We start from the raw sequence: 23,070 nt of genomic DNA, 5'->3' as shown, positions 1-23,070 counted from the left end.
CAAAAGATCTATGTCCCTCTTTACCACATCTGAAAAAATTACCATGAAATCCACCTCTAGAATAAGAATTACCTCTTCCTTGGTAAGAATCAGTACCTCCTAAGTAAGAATTACTACTTTTCCATTCAGTCTTGCCTTTTTCATCATTCTTCCATTTAGATTTTCCTTTATCCTACACAAAACTTTTAGATTTTCCACCTTTACCATAAGATCTACCTCTACCTCTCTAGAATCTACCACCTCTACCTCTTTGTCTTTGTTCATGCTTCTTTGTTGAGATCTCCTTGACTTTCAAGGCATATTGATATGCTTCTTCAACACTTTCCAACTTCACAAAATTTATTTCATCTTGAACTCTAGATCTCAATCCATTTATGTACGTTGCAATTTTCTCAACATCATCATCCACATGTCTAGATCTAATGCCCAATCTATAGAATTCCTCAGTATACTCTTTCACAGTCATGTCCTTTTGTTTCAAATTTTGCATCTTTCTCAACAAGCTAACTTGGTAATCAACATGAAGGAATTTGTTCTTTACCTTGTTCACCATCTTTGGCTAAGTTCTGATCATCTCCTTTCCTCTCCTTTGTCTATCAATTTGCAAATGTTCCCACCATAGTAATACATGACCTTTCAACCTAGTGACTGCAATCTTCACCTTTCTATCATCAAGAGTGTTTTCATATTCAAATAACTTCTCCATATCTAAGATCCAATCCAACACAACATTGGTATCCAATTTTCCATCATAAGGAACAAATTCTACAGTAGGCTTTGAATTTTCCCTAGACAACACTCGCAATAATGTTTCCTCATCTTGATCTTCTTCAAGTTCTAGATTATGGTTTGGTGTTGTTGCTTCATCATCACTTACATCATCAAGATGTGCTCCTCTCCTCTAAACTATCTCCACAAAATCTAATTTGGCTGCAATTTGTCTCAACTGATCCAATATCACATTATCAACATTATTTCTTCTACCATGAACCATCTTTACAAATTAGGTTCTTGCAAGATCATAACCCTCTACAAGTTATAGGTCAAATCCGTAGATCTGCCATAGTATAATCAAATCTGAATTAGGGTTCTACACAACCCAATCTTCACAATGATGAACCTCAAGCTCTAATACCACATGATGCAAGGAAGAGATGAATAACTAGGGCCAAAGGCTCACCTAGCTATCCAAACCACCTTGCAAGAGTTAACACAACAAAATAAAACACAAAGAACATCAACCAAAGGAGGAAGAAGAGAGAAATACTTTTATTGATTCATTAAAATATCTTCATACATGCCCAACTGTAAGGTCTTTTGGGTTACGGCCAAATATAAATATATTCACATTCAAAGAGCAAACAAAAAATTTTCACTTTCCAATTTTTCTATGCAATCCCCTTCTAAAAACTTGCCTAACTCTAAGCATAAACACTCTATATATACTTGCCAAAATAGCTTACAGATTATTCTAGAACATTACATAAGAGGAAAGACAAGCCAAAAATGGTCTGGACACATCACAAGAAAAGATCTTAAAATAAACATCACGATCAAAATAAATCCTACAAGTCAGCTCGCAAAAATCATGTCCAAAAATAGGAAAAATCAGCACATGAAGGGTCACTTGGCATACATTGGGTAACTTGTCATCCACGAAGTTCTATAGTAACTCGACACCAACTAGGTGCTATAGTAACTTGGCACTAACTAAGTGCTATAGTAACTGGGCACCAAATGAGTGCTATAGTAACTTGACACCAACTAAGTGCTATAGTAACTTAGCACTAACTTGTACAATGAACAAAAAATGAGCAGGATAGCAAGGCAACCCAAGATGTTCCTACATCAATTTGGTAGGTGGGCTCACTACCTTTGAACTCTCTAATTTTGATAACTTCAAATATGAGAATGTTGAATCTACTTTCAAAGCTAAACTACCATTAAAAGAACCTAAAGAGAAGAAGAAAAAGGTAAAATATGTTTCTAGTGATAGTGATAAAGATGAGGAATATGTAGAATAGCTTCAAGCACTACTAGCAAGGAGATTTCACAGAGGCAAAGAAAAATTCAAAGGTAAGTTACCTATCATGTGTTTTAATTGCAATGAAGTTGATCATATTTCTACTAGATGTCTAGAGAAGAAGAAAAATAGAAGTGGAGACAAATACAAAAGTAAAAGAGATGAGGATAGAAAAGATTATAAATAAAAAGGAAAGAAGTCTTGCTACATTATAGAAGAGGAAAGAAAAGATGGATCTGATGACCATGATGATGAAGTGGTGTATGTTATAATGAAGGATGATTCTAATGAAGATGAGACAAATGCACTAGTGTTTTATGTGAGCAAGAGTGATAGATAGATTACTGATAGTGGATGTTCACATCACATGACTAGAGATAAAAGTAAGTTCATTACGGTGAATTATTATGATGGAAATAGTGTAAGATTTGGTAATGATGCACTTTGTCTGGTAAAAGGAAAAGGATCTATCAAACTCATAGGAAAAATCATGTGTGACAATGCTTATTATATTGAAGGACTTAACTATAATTTGTTGAGTATGTCACAACTGAATAGTTCAAGTTGCAAATTTGAGTTTTAGAATAAGATAGCTAAGATTTATGACATTGATGGGAAACTAATTGGGAAAGGGAATCAAACTAGAGGTAATCTATTTTATCTTTATATAAATGATGCTATTGTTGATAATTGGCTAATGAGAATATGTAATTATTGTCATTTATGGAAACACATGATGTACATGATTATAGGAAACCTTGGAAATAAAGATACTTAGCTTTTGGCATTAGAAAATTGTCTAAGTATGGAATTTGGTATACATCAGTGTATTTTTTTATTTGTAACTTGTTGCTGACATCATATTATGACTAGTAAAGTTAAATGGAGATTGTATACATGTTGATGATGACGTGTATAAGCTCAAAAGTTAGTACAGATTATATGGAACAAAGATATTTGTGTTTTAATGAAACAAGATAGTAGAATTAAAGGAAAGGAATTATTTTGTTTACAAAATAATTTCTTGTCCAATTAGGGCTAACATCCTAGATGTTTACTCTAAGTTGGAAAAGTGTATTATGATTGTAGCTAACCTAGAAAAAAATTGTCTAAAGACATGGTATTTATGCAAAGGACATCTTGCAAATTCAAAGAGTGCAAGTTGATGTGAAAGTGATATGTTATGATATGCAAACTTTTTGTGAAGTGATATATGCAAAGTTGATTTTTGTGATCCAAGATCTAGCTGAGGTTAGAGATTATTCAAGAAAGAAGTTACAACACCTATATATCTAAAGACTAATTACTTGTTTGGGAAATGAGCTCTTCTTGTAATTAGAAATACTTTTTTTGGTAGTGAGCTCATCTTACATCTACTGTACTACAACTCCTAATAGAGTTGGAATCTCCTAATAGGGATTCAAAGTCTCCTAATAGGGACTCCTTATATTGAATTTTCTCATTGACTCCTAACAGGGTCTATCCTCTAACAAGGAACTTATATATTAGTATATTATCTAGTGGGTATCATCCCCACCAAGTTTTTCCCTTGGCCAAGGTTTCCCTAGTTAACAAAATATGGTGTTATGAGTTATCTTTGTGCATGGCTACTATTAATGTTCAGAATTACTTTATTACTTTGTTATGTATGGTTTAAAGTAAGAAATAATATCCAATTTGAGACTAAGTTTTATAGAGTACTGATTCACACCCCCCCCCCCCCCCCCCCCCACAATAATCCCTATTTCTAACAATTGGTATCAAAGCATAGTTACTGAGAAGAGACTTAATAGATTGAGTAATATCCCTATGAATATGGAATAGTTGATGAAGAATCTTGAAGAGGCACTTGAAAAAATTGATCTCCTTACTAAAGAAAGAGATAAGCTAAAGGACAGATATGAAGACTCCAAAGTATACATTGGATAATTAAAGGAAAAGATTAAAGATCTCAAATCCAAGCCTAAATCTATTGAATTTGAAACTAGACATAATGGTTATTCAAAGCTGAAAATAGAGCATAAGATATTGAAGCATGAATTGAAGATTATAAATCTAAAGTTGACTTTGAGGAATGATCCTAGAAAAGTTGAATCTGATTTGAAGACAAAATGCAGATCTTAGAAAAAGTCTGGCAAAGAAGCATCTAAATTTGAAACATTAAAAGAAGATCATGAAGAACTTCTTAAGTACAATACTATTGTGAAAAGTGAATTAACTTTGTGCAAGCAACAACTTGAGAATCTTTGTTCTAGTAGAGAAAATCTTAATAATTCAATGTCAATACAGAGACCTACTTATGATAAGACTAGTCTTGGTCATTTATTTAACATGTCTGCAAAGAAACCTAAGATTAGATCAGATCCAAAAGAAAAGAGTAAATCTAATGATAAGATGGAATCTAGTCAATCTTCTGATAAACCTAAAGGAGTTGGACAAGACAAGGAAGTTGAAATATTGGATGAACCAAAGAAAGTGGAATCTCCTAAGGAAAATAGGTGTGAATTTAGAGGTAAGTGTTTTTCACGTAATGAAATAGGTCATATGATAAGAGATTGTACAAATAAGTCATTTAATCATGTTAAGGATTTTTATTGTCATAATTGTCATGGTATGGGTCATAAAGCAATTGATTGTAGGAAACCTAAGTATGATAAGAATAGAAGGAATAGTACAATGTCTAGGAATACTAACCCTGTAGATAGAAAAAGATCTAATGAAAGGACATTGAGAGAAGAAACACCTTATAAAGATAGAAGATAGATCATGTGTCATAAGTGTAACAACTTTGGACGCATATCTCAAAATTGTCATGCACCTGATGATCAGCAAAATCCTAGAAGTAGAGCACCAATATGTTAGTTATACAACAACTGTGGACATACAAAAAAGTGTTGCAAAATGGATAGAAACTTTGGAGATAGAAGGAACAATGGAAGAAATTCAAAGATAGAAAGGACAATGGAAGAAACTTCAGAAATAGAAGGAATGATGGAAGAAATGTCAAAAATGATAGAAGGAACCATGAGAGGAACTCTGGAACTAACAAAAACAATGAGGAATAAAGAAATGTAGTCAGTGAACTTCAAGAAGAACTCAATGAGAAATTTGTAAAAGGATTAGGCATCTCAAAACAAAAGCTAGAAGATGATGATACATGAAGAATAAAGTCAATTATTGAGTTTGATTCAATTAAGTTGAATTAAGCTTGTTCATAGCACCAAATTTTGAAAACTTCATTTAGAGATTGAATTGGAGGTTGTGAAGTTGGGAAAAGGTGTATCAAGATAAGTTTAGATGATATCTGAGCTCACTTGTAGTTTAGAGCTTATCTAAACAAGTTATGAAGGAATTAAGAGTTGTTGATATTACAGAGAAAGTCAATTCTATAGCAAAAGATGAAAAATATGTTTTTGCTAAAAATTTCATGAAGAAAATTTTTGTCAAGTTTTATCATGATGAATGGTAGCTATGGAAAACCCCAAGTAGCATCTGAAGATTGGATAGAAGATCTTGAGCAATTATTTGATTACAGAATGTAATTGACAGCTTTTTCATGTTTGCAAAGTGTGTAATTAATACAAGTTCAAGTTGATGGAATAAATGGAGTACAAACTTGTTTTTCTACTTCATTATGAGTACATTCGAAGTAGAAAGCACTCAGAAGTGACTTATTAAGGCAATTTTGAAAAAAATCCTATTTTTGGAAAATGTATTTTATTGTTTATTCACAAAATTTATTTGATAAAAGTTCATATTGATTTGAATCATGGACATGTCAGTAGTTCACAATGTGGAGAATGAGGATAGACCTAAGTTGAAGGTTGTTTCTGTGAAACCCATAGAAGGATACCCTAATTCAACATTATCCATTACACCAAACAATGTAGTTTATTTGGAAGATGTAGGAAGTTATCTTACCTATAAATTTGAATCTATTGGGAGTGAATATATGAACAAGGATATGGAATTAGTTTTCAACCATGTTATGACTATGAAGCCCAGATTTGAACATTTGAAGGAACTATACTTGTTTAAATATCATTTCTACCATGAATTAGACACAGTTGAGTGGACACATATCATATTAAGAAAAATTCATGATGGAAAACTATGGATGGAAGATAGTGTAGTTGATTTATCGGTTGACCTTATTCATGAGGTAACTAGTCTTAGTAAACAAGGCAGTGTACCCATAGCTGAGAAAATGGTTAAGAAGAAAGTTGAGAGTTATACCAAGGTAGTATATAATGGAAAGACTATGGTGATCAGTTCCATTAAGAAAGATGATGTAAAATTCCTGAGTAGAATCATTTCCTACTCCTTGTGTGCAAGTTCAAAGATTGATGAATTATTAGCTAGATTCATCTATGCAGCCTAAAAGATATGTGTAGAGAAGGAACAAGTAAATCTTAGTGAAATTTTGAAAATGCAACTACTTGAGAACCTAGAAAAGATCAAAAGGACTAAGAATGGTGTGTTTAGATTCTAGTCACTGATAAATCACATATTCTTTCATGTACTTGAAAGATTTCTATATTTATCAGTCACAGAGATAATGGGCAGTGATAGATGTACAATGGAAAAGATTATTGATGTATGTAGAAGATACCCTATAGATAAGATATTAGATAGTGGGAATTTGACAATGAAGACATTTTAGAATGAAATGAGATAGAGATTCAGAATTACACCTGCAATTGTAGATAGATTTAAAGATGACATTTGTGTTATGGTTGATACAAACTTTACTTATATTCAAGTAGTAGAACCTTGAGAAACATTTCTTGATCCCTTAGGTTATGAATTGAATGATGAAACAATAGTTGAATATATTGACTTATTGTTGAAATCAGAGAAGGACAAAGTTGAACATAGATTTGGAACCTATGATGAGATTACCCAATCAGCTCATTAAGCATCCTTGGAGAAGGCATCTTAAAAAAAGATAGAGTCAATAATGAAGAAAGCTTTATCAGAGCCTAGTATGACTGACAGTGAATCATAGGTAGTTAGGAAAACCATGAAACAAGGTATACTAAATGTGCAACCTTTGTTAGTACCTATTGCAAAGACATCTTCAAAAAAAAGAATTCCATATGCAATAGTGTGTGATGTTTAGCCAAGTGAACCAAAGAGAAAATCAGAGAGATTAGTGGAAACTATGACCACAAAGACTAAAAGGGTCAAGCAACAAGCCACTAGACTAGGAAAAAGGCAAAAGACATTATTGACAATTGTTGAGTCTAGTGAAGAAGAAGAAGAAGAAGAAGAAGTTAAATAAGCTAAAAAGGTAATCACTTCTAAATAATCAATAGGAAAAGCTTGGCAACCCTAGAAGCTAAAGACAGACAAGATTAACTTAGCTATTGCTATTAAGGGTAAACTTTTTTAGATGAACAAATTCTATGATTTGTATAACAATTTTGAGAAAGATCAGATTGATATCTCTATTGTGAGATACATTATAGCTAACAATTTGAAACTGAAGGATATCGAGGGCATTGATAGACTTATTGAGAAGAGTGTCCTTGCAAGTGAAGAAGATTTAGAACTTTAGAAGTCTATGCTAAGAACTATTTGCAAGATTGATAACGAAGAAGAAATTAAGAAATTATTGATTAATCTTGTACCTTACATGAGAAATAAAGTGAGACCATTTTTTTTTATGGTGGGTGAGAAAGACAAGTTAAGGAGTGAGACCACAAAAACCATAAGTTAGATGTTAATAGAATCTAAGGCAACATCTTCACTAGCACACAAAACCTCAGAAGTGTTAGTGAGCAGTGACACTATGCAAATAGATCAGGCCAATGTTACCATTAACATTAAGGATACTAACTTGTTTGCGAGTTTAGAACCATGTGAATCTTATTCCAAGAATATTGAAGATAAACTAAGGAAAATTGAAGAAGAGAAGATATTACTAGAGGAAGAGAAAAAGAAAGTAGAAGAGGCCAATCAAAAATTTCTTGAGGATGAAATGAATAGAAAAAAAGAGGACGAAAAGAAAAGATTAGACAATGAAGAAATAAGAAAGAAAAAAGAAGAAGATGAGAAGAAGAGATTGGAAGAGGAAGAGAAGAGAGAAAAAGAGAGGAAGGAAAGAGAAGAAAGAGAGGAAGAGGAGAGAAGAGTCAAAGAGGCAAAAAAGAAGCAAAGGGAAGATAACACTAAACCTTCTAGGTCATTAACTTTCCTTTCACTTGCTAGCCTAGCACCTGATGATGATGATCAAACTGATATGATCTCATCCTTATCAAAGCTTATTCAGAAGAACATAAGAGTGAAGAGCCTACAGAAAACCTTAATGAAGGTTACTGATATACTACATAGTATTCTGACAGTACAACACATAGAAGTAGATCCAAAATAGAGGGCATAGGTAGTGCTAAATTTATTTGATGAGGAATTTACTAATTTTTTGAGTGTTTTAGAATCTAAGGCACAGATCTCACATGATGCTAACTTGATTAGCACCATTTTTTAGAATATTAAGAATGGTTTGTTAAGTCTTCATACCTATATCAAGGAACTACGAAAGTGTCAACATGATGGTAAGATGTTGTACATTTAGTGTACACTATCTCACAAGCTGATTAAGTGTACATGATGGTAAGATGTTGTACATTAAGTGTACACTATCTCACAAGATGATTAAGGACATTGATAGTCAGATTGGAGGAAAGATGAGTGAGCTAGAGGCTTTATCTAGCCAGATACAACATCCATCTTGTAAGATTGATGATTTTTAAGGACAAGTGGCTAGTATTAACAATGATATTAGCAAGCTGGAAATTCAAAAGGAAAATTTTTTGAAGAGAGTATGAGATTTCAAAGAGTCTATTGCTCTGGAAATATCTTTTTTTGAGAAATAGTTGGAGGAATGTGTCAAGGCCAAGGACACTTATTCTAACTTTTTATATTCATACTTTAATGTAGTTGAGATTGAATCATATGTCTTATGTGTAATTCTCACCTCTGTTGAAGTAGCTAAAGATACATGGACTAAAGGTATGGATAATCTTATGGAAAAATTTGATGATTGCATGAAGATTCTATCAACCTAAAGTAGAAGGACAACATTTTTTGATAGATTTTGACATTCTAACCTTTTTCATTGATGTAAAAAGGGGAGAAGTACATTGAGAAAATTGTAAAGGGAAGAAAATGCATGAGAAAATTGTAAATTAGGAAAGTATGAAATCATATTGTATGGAATTTGGTATATAATAGTGTATTGTTTTGTTTGTAACTTGTTGCTAACATCATATTATGACTAGTGAAGTTAGATGGAGATTCTATACATGTTGATGATGATGTGTATAACCTTGGGAGTCAATAAAGACCATACATAATAGATATATATTAATGTTTTAATGAAATAGGACAATGGAATTAAAGGAAAGGAATTATTTTTTTTTATAAAATAATTACTTGTCCAAATAGGGCCAACATCTCTAAGTTGGAAAAGTGTATTATGGTCATAGCCAACCTAGCAAAAAAATTTGTAAAGGCATGGTATTTATGCAAAGGACATCTTACGAGCTCAAAGATTGCAAGTTGATATGAAAGTGAAGTTGATTTTTGTGATCCAAGATCTAGCTGAGGTTAAAGATAAATCAAGAAAGAAGTTATAGAATCTATATACCTAAAGAATAATTACTATTTTGGGTAGTAAGATCTTCTTGTAATTGGAAATGCATGTTTGGGCAGTGTGCTCATCTTGCATCTACTGTACTACAACTCTTAATAGTGTTGGAATCTCCTAACAGGGACTCTTTATACTAAATTTTTGCATTGACTCCTAACAGGGACTCCTTATACTAATTTTTTGCATTGACTCCTAACAGGGTCCATCCTCTAATGAGGAACTTATATATTAGTATATTATCTAGTAGGTATCATCCCCGCCAGGGTTTTCCCTTGGCCATGGTTTCCCTAGTTAACAAAATATGGTGTTATGAGCTATCTTGTGCATGGTTATTGTTACTGATCAACATTACTTTATTACTTTGTTACATATGGTTTAAAGTAAGAAATAATATCTAGTTGGTGATTAAAGTTTGTAGATTACTTATTCACCCCCCCCTCTTAGTAATCCCTATTTCTAATAGCTACTTGTCTTGTTGTAGAATTTGATGATGTTTTGTTATGGCACAAGAGGTTATGTCATGTTAACTTTGATAACTTAGTTAGTATAGGTAAAATGAAAAGAGTTAGAGGTCTGCCTAAATTGAAGAAACCTGACAATATAATTTGCAAACAATGTTAGTTAGGTAAATGACAAAATCTAGTTTTAAAAGGAAGACTCACACCTAAAAAGAAATTCTTGAGATTGTTCATACTAACTTGTGAGGACCAATTAATGTGATAAATTGCAAGGATGACAAGTAAATTATCCTATATTTTGATGATTATTGTAGGATGATGATAGTTGTGTTTTTGAAATAGAAATCTGATGCTTTCCAAATATGTACGTGGTACTTAGCTAGAGTTAAAAAGGAGACAAGAAAAAAATTGAAATGTCTAAGATCTGATAGAGGTGGAGAATTTACATCAAATGAGTTTGAGATATTGTGTAATGATAGAGGAATCAAAATACATACATCTACCTAGGACCCCTCCACAAAATGAGATTGTTGAAAGGAGGAATAGATCTATAATGGACTATGCTAGGATACTCATGATGGAGAAGAATGTTTCTTTGAAATACTAGAGAGAGGTTATAAGTACGATTGTCTATACCTTGAACCAGGTGCAAGTCAAGAAAGGTACTCATTCAACACCTTTTGAATCATGGTATGGATACTCACCTAATGTAAAATATTTTAAGGTATTTTGAAGCAAGTGCTACATTCTTAAGGATTTTAGGAAAGATAAATTAGATGCTAAGACTGAAGAAGGTGTATTCCTTGGCTATTCCACAAGAAGTAAAGCTTATAAGTGTTTAAATACTAACACTAACAAAGTTGTGGAAAGTGCAAATGTGAAGTTTGATGAATATATAGAGGTACATGAAGATTAACCTATGAAGGAACCAAAGGAGTACAATTCTTTTGTATACTTTTATGAAGGTATACATGTCGATGAAGATGTTATAAATCAATTTTCCAATCAATAGAAAGTTTTAGTGATTGTCACGTCATATACAATGAATGTCGAGTTGTATTCAGGAACCGAGTTACATTTGGAAACTAAGCTACAGTCAAGAACCAAGTTGTAGAACAAAGTTGAGACTCGTTCTAATTCTAAGATAAATGTACATGAAAGAGATGTTGAATTACTTGATAGAGATGTACATAGAGATTTTGAAGTTGACAGACCTAATGAGGAAAGTAGAGCATAACCAACATTGTCAAAGTATGTCAAAAGACATCACCTGGCTAAACAAATTATTGGAGACAAAGATGCTAGATGAATGACAAGAAATAGGCTGAGAAGTGAAAAATGTTTGTTGAGCATGCATGAACCTAAGATAGTGAAATATACCTTAGAAAATGAGGACTAGAGTAAAGCCATAAAAGAAGAGATTCAACAGATTGAGAAGAACAAGACATAAACTCTAGTTCCTAGACTAGAGGACAAGAATGTGATTGGAACCAAGTAGATGTATAGAAATAAGTTAGATGAAAATGGTGAAGTTACAAGGAATAAGAAAAGATTATTTTGCAAGGGGTATACACAAGAAGAAGGAATAGACTATGGAGAAATATTTGCCCCTGTTGCAAGATTAGAAGAAGTAAGAACTCTGCTTTCTTACTCTACATACAAAGGTTTCAATTTTTATCAAATGGATGTGAATTCAGGATTTCTAAATGGCATATTAGAAGAAGAGGTTTATATAGATTAGTAGAAGAATTTTTTGATGCTAACAACAAGAAAATTGTATGTAAACTACACAAAGCTTTATATGGTTTAAATCAAGCCCCGAGAGCATGGTATGAAAGACTTCACAATTATCTTATGGAGATTAGATTTGAGAGGACTGCTGATAAGAACAATCTATACTTGAAGATAGGAGGTAAAGGTATTTTACTAGATGGATTTTTTGTTGATGATATCATATTTGGAGGTCAAGACGGATTATGTAAGGCATTTGCAAATGAAATGAAGAAAGAATTTCAAATGTCTATGTTTGGACAGATTAAGTTCTTTGTTGGTTTGCAAGTATATCAAATGAAATATGGTATATACATCACTCAGTCTAAGTATGTTAAGGAAATACTGAAAACTTTTGGATTAGAAGATTCCAAACTAGTTAGCACACCTATGGTGATAGGACACAAGTTGTCAAAGAATGATGATTTAACTAATGTGAATCAAACATTGCACAAGTCTATGATTGCCACATTGCAATATGTAGTGCATAGCTAACCTAACATTGCATTATCTATTGGGATTGTTGCAAGATTTTTTGCTAATACTAAGGAGAATAATTTGATGGATGTTAAGATAATAATGATATATATATGAAAGGAATATAAGATTATGGTCTATATAAATATGACAAAGAATCATCCACCAGAGTAGATCATCAATAGTAGAGATAAAAGTGTAATGACAAGAAGTAAAATCAATGAAGAACTATGTCTAATATCTCAAGTAGAACCAACGAATGTAGATGAGGCATGAAAAGATGACTATTGGAAACAAGATATGAAAGAAGAATTAGATTAGATAGTGAAGAATGCAAAGACATGGGAATTAGTCCCTAGAACAATAGACAAGAATGTGATAGGAAGAAAATGGGTATTCAGGAACAAGATGAATGAACAAGGTGAAGTTGTAAGGAAAAAAGAAAGATTGGTATGTAAAGGTTACTCATAGCAAGAAGGAATAGACTATGATAAAACCTATGCTCATGTGGCAAGAATTGAATTAGTACGGTCATTCTTAGCCTATACAGCACATAAGAAATTCAAAGTGTATTAGATGGATGTCAATTAGCATTTCTGAATGGAGAACTTGAAGAAGATGTATACATAGAAAAACTTGAAGGTTTTCCTTTAATAGATGACAAGGATATGGTATGAAAATTAAAGAAATCATTGTATGGCTTAAAACAAGCACCCATAACCTGGTATGCAAGGTTGGACAAGCATTTGACAAAACTTGGATTTAGCAAAGGTATGGTAGACAATAATCTATATTGGAAAGAAATAGATGATGGATTGATGATTTTGGTAATATTTGTTGATGATATCATATTTGGAGGAGATGATGATGAAAGTGACAAGTTTGCAGAATAAATGAAGAAGGAATTTGAAATGAGTATGATAGGAGAAAATACTTCCTAGGATTATAGATTGTGCAAGATAAAGAAGGAATCTTTATTTCTCAGACTAAGTATTTGAAATATCTATTGAAAAGGTTTGGTTTGGAAACATGTAAAATAGTTGGAACACCTATGATAATTGGACACAAGTTATCTGCAAAGGATGAGACACCTACTGTTGAGTAGAAGAAGTAAAAATCTATGATTAGAGGATTGCAATATCTGACTTACACAAGGCTAGACATAGAAAATGTGAATGGAATCGTTGCAAGATTTCAAGATGATCCCAGAGAAGCACATTATGCAATAGTTAAAAGTATATTTAGAAATCTAAAGGGAACACTAGAGTTTGGATTGTGGTATGATAGATCTAATGTTTTCACTTTATATGCTTATACTGATCCTATTTGGGCAGGCAGTATGGATGAGAAAAAGAGCACCAGTGGTGGAGCATTTTTTCTTGGAGGAAGATTGGTCTCTTGGTTAAGAAAGAAGTAGGATTGTATCTCACAGAGTACAACAGAGGCAGAATATGGTGCATCAATAAATAATTGTAATCAATTGGTTTGGATGAAGAAAATGCAAAAGTATATAAGGATAGAATTTAGTGAACCTATTGTCATACATTATAATAACACAAGCATAGTTAATATGTCTAAGAATTAATTATTTCATTCTAAGACTAAGCACATTTCTAACAAATATCACATATTGAGAGAAAAAGTTGTAGAAAAAGAAATCAGATTGGAGTATGTAAGCACCAAAGAGAAGATTGTAGATATTTTCAACAAGCCTCTTCCCAAAGAGACTTTTGAGTATTTGTGAGGTATTCTAGGGGTTATTCCCCTACCTACATTAGAGTAGATGATGCAAGAGTGCATTAGCCTAGTGATACATAGCACTATGGTTTATTTGGACTAAATGTTGATGCTTCCTATATGGGAGAGTATCTGTGATGGATAGAATCATCTAGGACTCATGGTAGATTTTTTTTTTACAGTGTCTTTGGACACTTGAGTAGGTCAAAGATAGTTGTTGTAGAGATAGATGGTTGGTGAAACCTTTTTCATTGATGTCAATCAAGGAGAGATTATAGCATGAAAAACATTTTTATATAGAGCACATTTAGGTATATCAATGGGGTAGAATGATTGATGAAGAGTATTTGAAAAGAAAGGATAATAGTTTTCAACAGTTGGTATACTTGGAACTAGATGTTTTTCATCTATGTTTCCATCAATGCCAAAGGAGGAGATTGGTCGAAGCATGAATTTTGATGATATTCCTATGGGGGAGTATTATAGAAACATGATTAGTTCATTATCATGATGATAGATTACATTCATGATGGTGTTTGTCATTGATGTCAACATAGCAATTTTCTATGGTATCTGATAGAAGAACAATAGTAAAGATCAAGTTGCTATGGATAGATTATTGAGTATTTTCACTAGAAAGGTTAATGGGAGATAATAATAAGTTTCTATCATATGCAACTAATCTTAGGAGAAAAATATATTAAGTCTAGAAGAACTTATGCAAGTTTTGGTGAAGACTGTTCCAAGATAGAGTTTATAGAAGCATGTTCTGGTAAACTTATTATATCTCTTAGCAGAGTTGTTATTCTGAGAAGCAAGGTTAAAGGCATGTAGAGGACATATTGGAGATGATGTGGCTAAGCTCTCTCATCATAATATTATACATATGGAAAGTTATTCAAGTTACAAGTTGACTAATTGATGTTATCGCTAAGTATAACGTGTTCTTAATGAGGTCCTATAATAATTAATTGAGAAGGTGTAATAGCCGACTTAGGGAATTGCTTTATGTATTTGGTATAAAGGAAGGAAATTTTCCTTTGTTATGTAATGAACAATTACATGAAGCATGAAGAATAGAATAGAAGAGAAAAAAGTTGATATGCGAGGATAAGTAGAGTAGAGTGAATTTGGAGAAAACTCCATTGTCGATGTTTTATTTTGAGATCCAAGGTTTAATATTTTGATTTGAGGTTCATGACCTAGTCTACAAGGTTTGACAGTGATTGATTTGGTTGACAAGAAAAAGGAAAGAGGTAAAAGCATAATATGAAGAATTATTCTCCAAGGAATAGTTGAGAGGTCAATTGGATAGAGAAGTTTAGTGGTCTTGCCCTAGAAGCTATTTGGATAGTGGGTCCTTCTCCCTTCTACAACTCCTAACAGGGTTGGGACAACTGCTAATAGGGTTGGAATCTCCTAATAGGGATTCAAAGTCTCCTAACAGGGACTCTTATGTATTGAATGTGTTTATAGACTCCTAATAGGGTTAATCCTCCAACAAGGAATATATATATCAGTATATCTTTGTGGGCATCATTTCAACCAAGGTTTTCCCTAGTTAACAAATCTAGTGTAATTGTTTATGTGCATCTTGTTATAGTTTTTGTTTACTTTGATTGAATTATTAAGATTAATTAAGGTTGATAAATGTTTTAATTGGATAATTGACTCACCCCCCACCTCTTAGTTATCTTAGTGGACTACTACTTCTAACAAAAATCACACTAGTCACCTAGAAAATAGACTCATACAAAAAAGAAAGGCAATTCCTATGACTAGGATTATAACACATGGTATAGTTGTTGCTATTATGGAGAATATGGACACACTTAGGAGAAAATTACAAGAAATGGCTAAATGGTGAGATAGTATGTTTCAATGGTCTTAGAGTGGGACTCATCAATAAGAACTACAAAACTAGGACATCTACACCAACACCAAGAAATGAAATTGACAAACTAGAAAAGAAATGGATAGAGGTAGTAAATGTTGAAAGCAGTAGAGTAGAAGACACTATGATCACCCAATCTGATGGATCTGGTGATCACATTGCATCTCACTAAAAGAAAGACATATGTAGGAACCATATACTTAAAAGCTATATTTCACATCAATTTCTAGCATTAAAGTGATGAAAAGATATATCTCCATAATTAGAGGCAATGAGAAATGTTAGAAATGAATATTCAGTAAGTACTGAGCATTAGTGGTACAATTTATATTGACCAAGCCTTGTAGTATAGACCTAGTGATCGAAAATGACTACATATTGATCGAGTAAATTGGTAATGACCAAGTGCATAACTTTGATCAAACTAAATTCAAGGCCGAGCCTAGTTGTCATACACTATCTGAGTATTAGGACATTTATTGTAGACCTAAATTGAAAGATTGAAGGTATATATTGGATTTAAATGATTATTTTTCTTACCCATCAATAAAGAAGCTCACATAAAGATTCAAAAGAAATCTTAGCAACTAGAGCAAGGAACCACAACAAGTTATCATCAAATTTTTAAAGAGAAGTAAGTACTAACCTTATTGTTGAGTAAGGTATTTTGTGAAAAGATTTTATTGAAAACCCCCAGTTCACAATGACGTCTAGAAGTGAAATGTGTAAGGGATAACAATGAAAAATCATAAGGAATGATCACTAACCTCCACAAATTTTTAGAAACATAATTAATATTGAAACCCTTTTTGATAATGTTGGAATGTTGTCATCTATTCCACCTAGATTTTTGACTATGCAAGACATCAGATCATGTGATTAATGTAAGATTGAAGAAACTGGAGATTTTGAAATAAGTATAGCTTATGATAAGTTATGTGTAAATGGAATCTTGAAAGATAAATTCAAAATCATTGTAGAGAAATGGTTGACTCATACCCTACATTTTCCTAAAGTTTTAAAGAATAAATGGATAAAAATTGTTTTAAGCCAAGTTCACGACATGAAAGTATAGTTGGAAGGAAGGCCAATCAAGATCAACAAGGCAATCATTCGAAGGGTAATTGGGTATCCTACATTGGATAGACCTAAGAGCATAAGGAGTGGCACATGGAATGAAATTGAAAACCTAACCAAGGTGAAGTGGAATGGTCATGGAATGTCAATAGAAAGTATTGGGGATCCACTAATTGAATTTGTTATTTGTGTGATTGTACACAAGTTTTATTGATATAGTAGATTGAATGATGTGTCATGCATTTTTATTAATTTGGGATACAAAATTGTGAAGAAAGATCATATATACAATCTTTCCAAGTTGTAGTTATAATAAGTTACAGGGATCCTAGAAGCATTAAGAAAAGTTAAGAACACATCATGTAAGCTTGGTTCCCTATTAGTTAGTATATTTTTCTATGTACAGAACTATATTCCTATTGTTGGAAAGGTAACATGGGACAAAAATGGGACTGCTATAGATCAGCTAAATGATGTAAAAAATAGGTTGGAAGATAATTTTGAAGTAGTCATGGAAAACTATTTTGAAGAATTCAAAACTAAAATGAAGAATAGGATGAGGATTCCAAAATTAGTTGTAGATAAATATTATGGTGAAGTATGTTTCATTATGGAAACAAATTTTGTGTATGCACAAGCAGTAATACCAAGGGTGGCATGGTTGAGGCCTATTCCCTATGAGGTAAATTTTGATGACATATCAGTAGTAGTCACTACACTACTAGTAGAAGACATAGATGCTAGTGCCAAGCAGTTTGGCACATATGAAATAGTTATTTCTGAACTAACTACTGAAGCTAGTACACCTAAGACAAGTAAGAAAAGAAAAAGAAAAGTTTCCAAGGTGAGTAAAATAGACCAATGAGAAGGTTCAGGTCAACCCTCAAAGGCCCAAGAAGGAAAAGAAAAAGAGCTTGCATTTGTAATGCAGAAGGCCACAAAACAAAGGAATTAAGGTTGTAATAATTCACCTAAGGTAAAGGAAGACCTTCAAAAATATATGCAAGAAATGGTAAAACCATCAAAGATAAAGGGAAAGGTTATCATTACAAGGAGGTTAGCACAACCTATAGGCAAGCTACTATCAAGAAGCCCATCAAAGAAGAGAAAGCAAGTAGATGAGCAAGTAAAACCAAAGAGGAAGATGATAGTTGCATAAGAGGAGGAGGAAGAAGAAGAAAGGAAAAAGTTTGATGAAATTAGAAAACTACGAGTTGTAAAGGGACTCCCTCCAATGACTATGGATCAGGTATGTGAAAAATTGATAGACTCAGAAAGTATTTTTGCTCTTAAAAACTTATAGTATGATTCTTTGAGAAATGAAGATCAAGTTAAACTTGAAGAAGCTTTAATTGATATGTTGATCAAGTTTAGGCATACACCCATGGAATTAGGAATTGGAATTCCTATGGAATTCTATATAAGATTGGATGCCAAATGGAAATGGGCATTGACCACAGAGAAAAAAATAGAGAAACAATATTGGCACATGTCATGCCCAATTTGGGAAAGATTCATATGTCTATATCCCTTAAAGATTATGTTAAGAAGCTTATGCCAAAGGATAGGGAATACAAAGTTTTAAAGAATAAAGTTCCTAAAGTTGAGGAAGCCAGTATTAAATATTGGATAGAAGTATTTGGATTACTTACTCCAACTATAGAGGTGAGGGGAGGTCAAGATGCTATAGAACGTGAAGATGAAGACAAGCAAGAAGTAGTCAAGCTAGCAATAGAAATTGAAGAACTTAAAAATAGAATTAAATTTAGGGATTCTATCACAATTAAAGATGATACTAACATCTCTCTACCTAATCTAAATGTTCTTACTGAAGAGAAAATCCAAGGATTGATGAAGGACTCAAGAAAACTCTGTACAAATCCAATTCTATTATAGGTAATTGAATATCCAAAGCTTGAAATTAAGAAGATTGATGATGCTATAGTCACACCAGTTATAAAGGATACAAGTATTGAGAAACTTGGTAAGGAATTGATTGTATGTTTTCCACCAATGGCTTGTATGAAAATTTTGAAAAAGGAAATAAATTTTGAGAAAGTTTCAAACACAAAGTTAGTAGATGAAGAAATTACATAGAAAGAGGAAGATGTCACTCAACATCTCATTCAAATGCTGAGTGCAAAACACTGGTGACACTTATATAGTAGGTGATATCTACACCTGTGTTGCAAGCAAAGTAGAGATCAAGTGACAAAGGAAAACAAATACAACTATCACTGCTAAGTGATACACCCTCAAGATCTCAGGCTATGACTCATGTAGAAGAGGATAATGATAAGTCAATAGAACTTAATGAGGTGATTACATTACCTACATATTATTTGAATAGTCTTACCTTAGAGAAAATGCATGAACTAAAAATCTTGTTGAGTCGAAAGGCCAAACAAGAACAACTAAAGAGAGAATGGAAGAGAAGATAGGTATTTCATACTGTTAGAGATATTTTTACAGATGCTTTTGGTATTATAGATGTAAATCATTAGCATAAAATTTTGGATCAACTAGTATCTATAATAGATAGATTTTAGATAGAGGACATAGAAACAAATGAGAAGTTGTTACAATGGTCTGAAAGGAGAATGGAGCATAAAGTATTGTAGAGAGTCTCATATAAACTTGTGCAATACTAAACCAAAATTTCTACAACTATTACACAATTGGAAATAGTTTTGAAAATAATAAATTATTTATAGTTAAACTTGTGTGATATAGATTCTTTTATAGATGATACTAAACAATCTTAGAGTTATTACATGCAAGCATGAAGACTAATGTTTTCTCATTGAGAAAGAACGCAAATTCAAGTTCATTGTCATTCACTGAGCATACATTTAGTCATAAAAGGTTAGCTAAGATCACAACTATAGATGCATAAATATGAAATAAGTTGGCACTAATTCAACTTCAATTATTGTTATACATAGATATAATCAAAAAGGTTATTTTTGTTGCCAAATAAATTTTGAAGAGAGACAAAAAATTTACACATATTTATTGATTCATTGACCTAGGTGCCAAGCTAGAGATTTAGTTTCAAACTTTGGAAAAGGTACAAGAAAGATGGAACATAGGCTTTTCCAATATTGTGGCAAGTCACCACAATTTTTTTGAGAAGTTCCAACTCACCCCAATAGCCCCAATTGCCATCAGTGACAAAACCAAGGGGGATAATTGATAGAATTGATAAGAAGGTAGAAGTAATAAGAAAGGGGGAGTTAGAGTCAAATTTAGAACTATGAAGAAGAAGATATCTATCACAGAATCAAATTTTGGTCTTAAGGGAGAATACATACACACACACACACACATATGATTTCATGACAAAGTTTTTTTGCCACTAATGTCAAAGGGAAATATTATTGATCTCTAAGCCTATGTTATCGATTAGTGACCAAACACTTTGTCATTTGCAAGTCATTTACTAGGAAAGATTACAGGTCATCACTACAACTGAGTTATCTAGTAAACATTGAGCAAGTAACACTTAGACCAAGTAGAACAATGATTATCAAGCATTCAGTAGAGATTGAGCAGCTATGCAGGTCAAGGAACATAGTATGATCTAAGTAATATAATAATGACTGAGAATATTGAGAATTTATCAGGTGTTGAACACACATGGAATTATAGAAGCCAAGAAACACCATACATGACCAAGCATCAGAGAACTCAAGTGCTCAGAAATGTAGTTTTAATATATGAGTTTGTAATCGCACACACACATAGACATATGTGAATATTTTTGGCTAACATTTCTATGAGATTTAATATCTTTAGAGCCAGATTAGATTCTAATTTTGCATCATTAGCAGAAGGTACTAATCCCTAGGAAAATAATTTGACCAATTAGAAAAAGGGATATAAATGAGAAAAGATGATGAAGTTCAAACCATTGATCAAGATCTATAAAATTCACATGAAATCTATTTAAGGATTCTAACCCCAAAATCAATGACGGAGAGAGAGGAAAATGAAAGGATGAAATGTGGAAAGGATACACACATATGAAGGAGTTAAAGAGATAGATATAGTAGAGAGAGAAATCAAATTAGTGAAGGACTAAATAGATTTATCAGATTAGGAGAATTAGATCATAGATAGAGGAAAGAGGAGACCCAAGATCAGCTTATAGAACATACCAAGGATCAAGTACTAAATCCGTTAGTTTTAAATTGAGATAGAGTAAATCTCTTAATAGAGTGGTCCTAACAAGCCTATGTAAATTTCCTAACAAAATGCTTACTTTATTGTAAGTGTCAAGCCCTTTAACAAGGCAAGACCTAATAGTCTTTCAAGTCATTAACATGACAAACCTTTCACCAGGTAGATCATATCTTATGGTCAAACATTGCAACCTTAATTGGTTAACTTTATTATTGAAACAGTGAAGATTTATGGGTTTCATCCCCACCCTAGTTTTACCTTCACCTTGAAGTGTTTCTAGGTAACCAAAATAGTGTGTTATGTGTTGAACTATAATGGATGTGATGGATTTATTTTATGTTTTAGCATTGCAATTTAAATGATGATTTCGGTATGATTTAATGAAATTGATTTTTAGTCAAAATTTTAAGATCTAAATTCACCCCCCTCCCCCTCTTAGTATCTTGTTTCCCATATATATTCCAACAAGATCTACATCAACAGTGGTGAATTAATCCAATGGAAGATCTTTATTGACAACCGATATTCTTTTTCAAGGAAACCAAATCCCCCCCCCCAACCCCCTCTCATGGTCAACCCTACATTTTGTGGGTAGATAACACATTGTGTTATCCCTCCCCATAATTTTTTTGGTCATAGCATGTTATCATGGCCTATTCTTCAATGTTGAGTGACTTTTTGAGCCTAGTTTGCATGATGCCAATGCATCTCCATGCCTCTTTAATGCATGTAATGATAAAATATTTGGTGATTTGATCTCTTACAACTGGGTGCATTGATTTTACCCTTCATATCACTTCTAGCATTAGATTGCACTTCATGATCATATTTATTTTTTATTTTTTAGTTATTGCTCCTCTATAACTCAACTCCACTTCGGTTGGGATTTGAACTCAATGTGAACATCAGAGTTATGTCTAAACTCTTTAAAAGGAAGTTATAAATATGTTTTATGGGTTCTTCTATGGCTATATTTTTGTAGTAGCCTTATTCTCTACAACTAGATTAATTTTGCCTTCTATTAGTGAAATTCCTTCTTTGACCTCTTCTTGTCATTCATGAGTTGTGCATGTATTTTGCCTTGTTTTGAATGTTTCTTCCCTACTTCTTAGAGTTATATGTTTTGTTTAATCTATTGAAAATTGTTGTATTGTGAAAATATCCTTCCTTTCAACATTTAATCAATTCCAAACCTACATGTGAATTCTTAAGAAATAGAATATAGTTGAGATCTATGTATTTGTGTATCTCATTCATGTGTTGTGTATCTATAGGCAAAGATTTTAACCACATTTCAGTATGGTGTATCACCTTTCCCTTTCAACAATTTAACTTTCTACAATCTCTCTCCCTTTTCCTCTCAAGCAATAGTGTAGGTGCATCCTGATTGTAAGAAATCTGACCTTCTCCAAAGATTTAGCCTCAAAGTGCAAGTCCCACACTTAGAGGTTGTTTCCATGTTACACAAGGTTGGTTGAGGGTCATACCTCAAGCAAGGGTGCAAACTTTTGTGTCAACACTACCACAAGATTAAGTCTACACAATATTTGGTAGCATGTGTTAAGTACCAACCTTCTTTTCCTATGAGAATTTCCTTAGACATAAAGAAAAAGATGAAGGAAAATGACTTTTCATAGTACATATATAGTAATACAATTAAGAGAAAATGCAATAAGTAGATAAATGTAATACTCAAAAATTCTTGACTCCAAACAAGTTATATTCTTGAAATGTGCAGGAAAATTTCTTTGGGTGGGTGCTAGATGTTGTGAGGTTTTCACACCATCGCCTCATT

The sequence above is a fragment of the Cupressus sempervirens genome, chromosome 6, assembly GCF_028749045.1.
Source record: "Cupressus sempervirens isolate cs-2001-9-10 chromosome 6, ASM2874904v1, whole genome shotgun sequence".
Lineage (NCBI taxonomy): Eukaryota > Viridiplantae > Streptophyta > Pinopsida > Cupressales > Cupressaceae > Cupressus > Cupressus sempervirens.
This window is presented reverse-complemented; position numbering follows the sequence as displayed.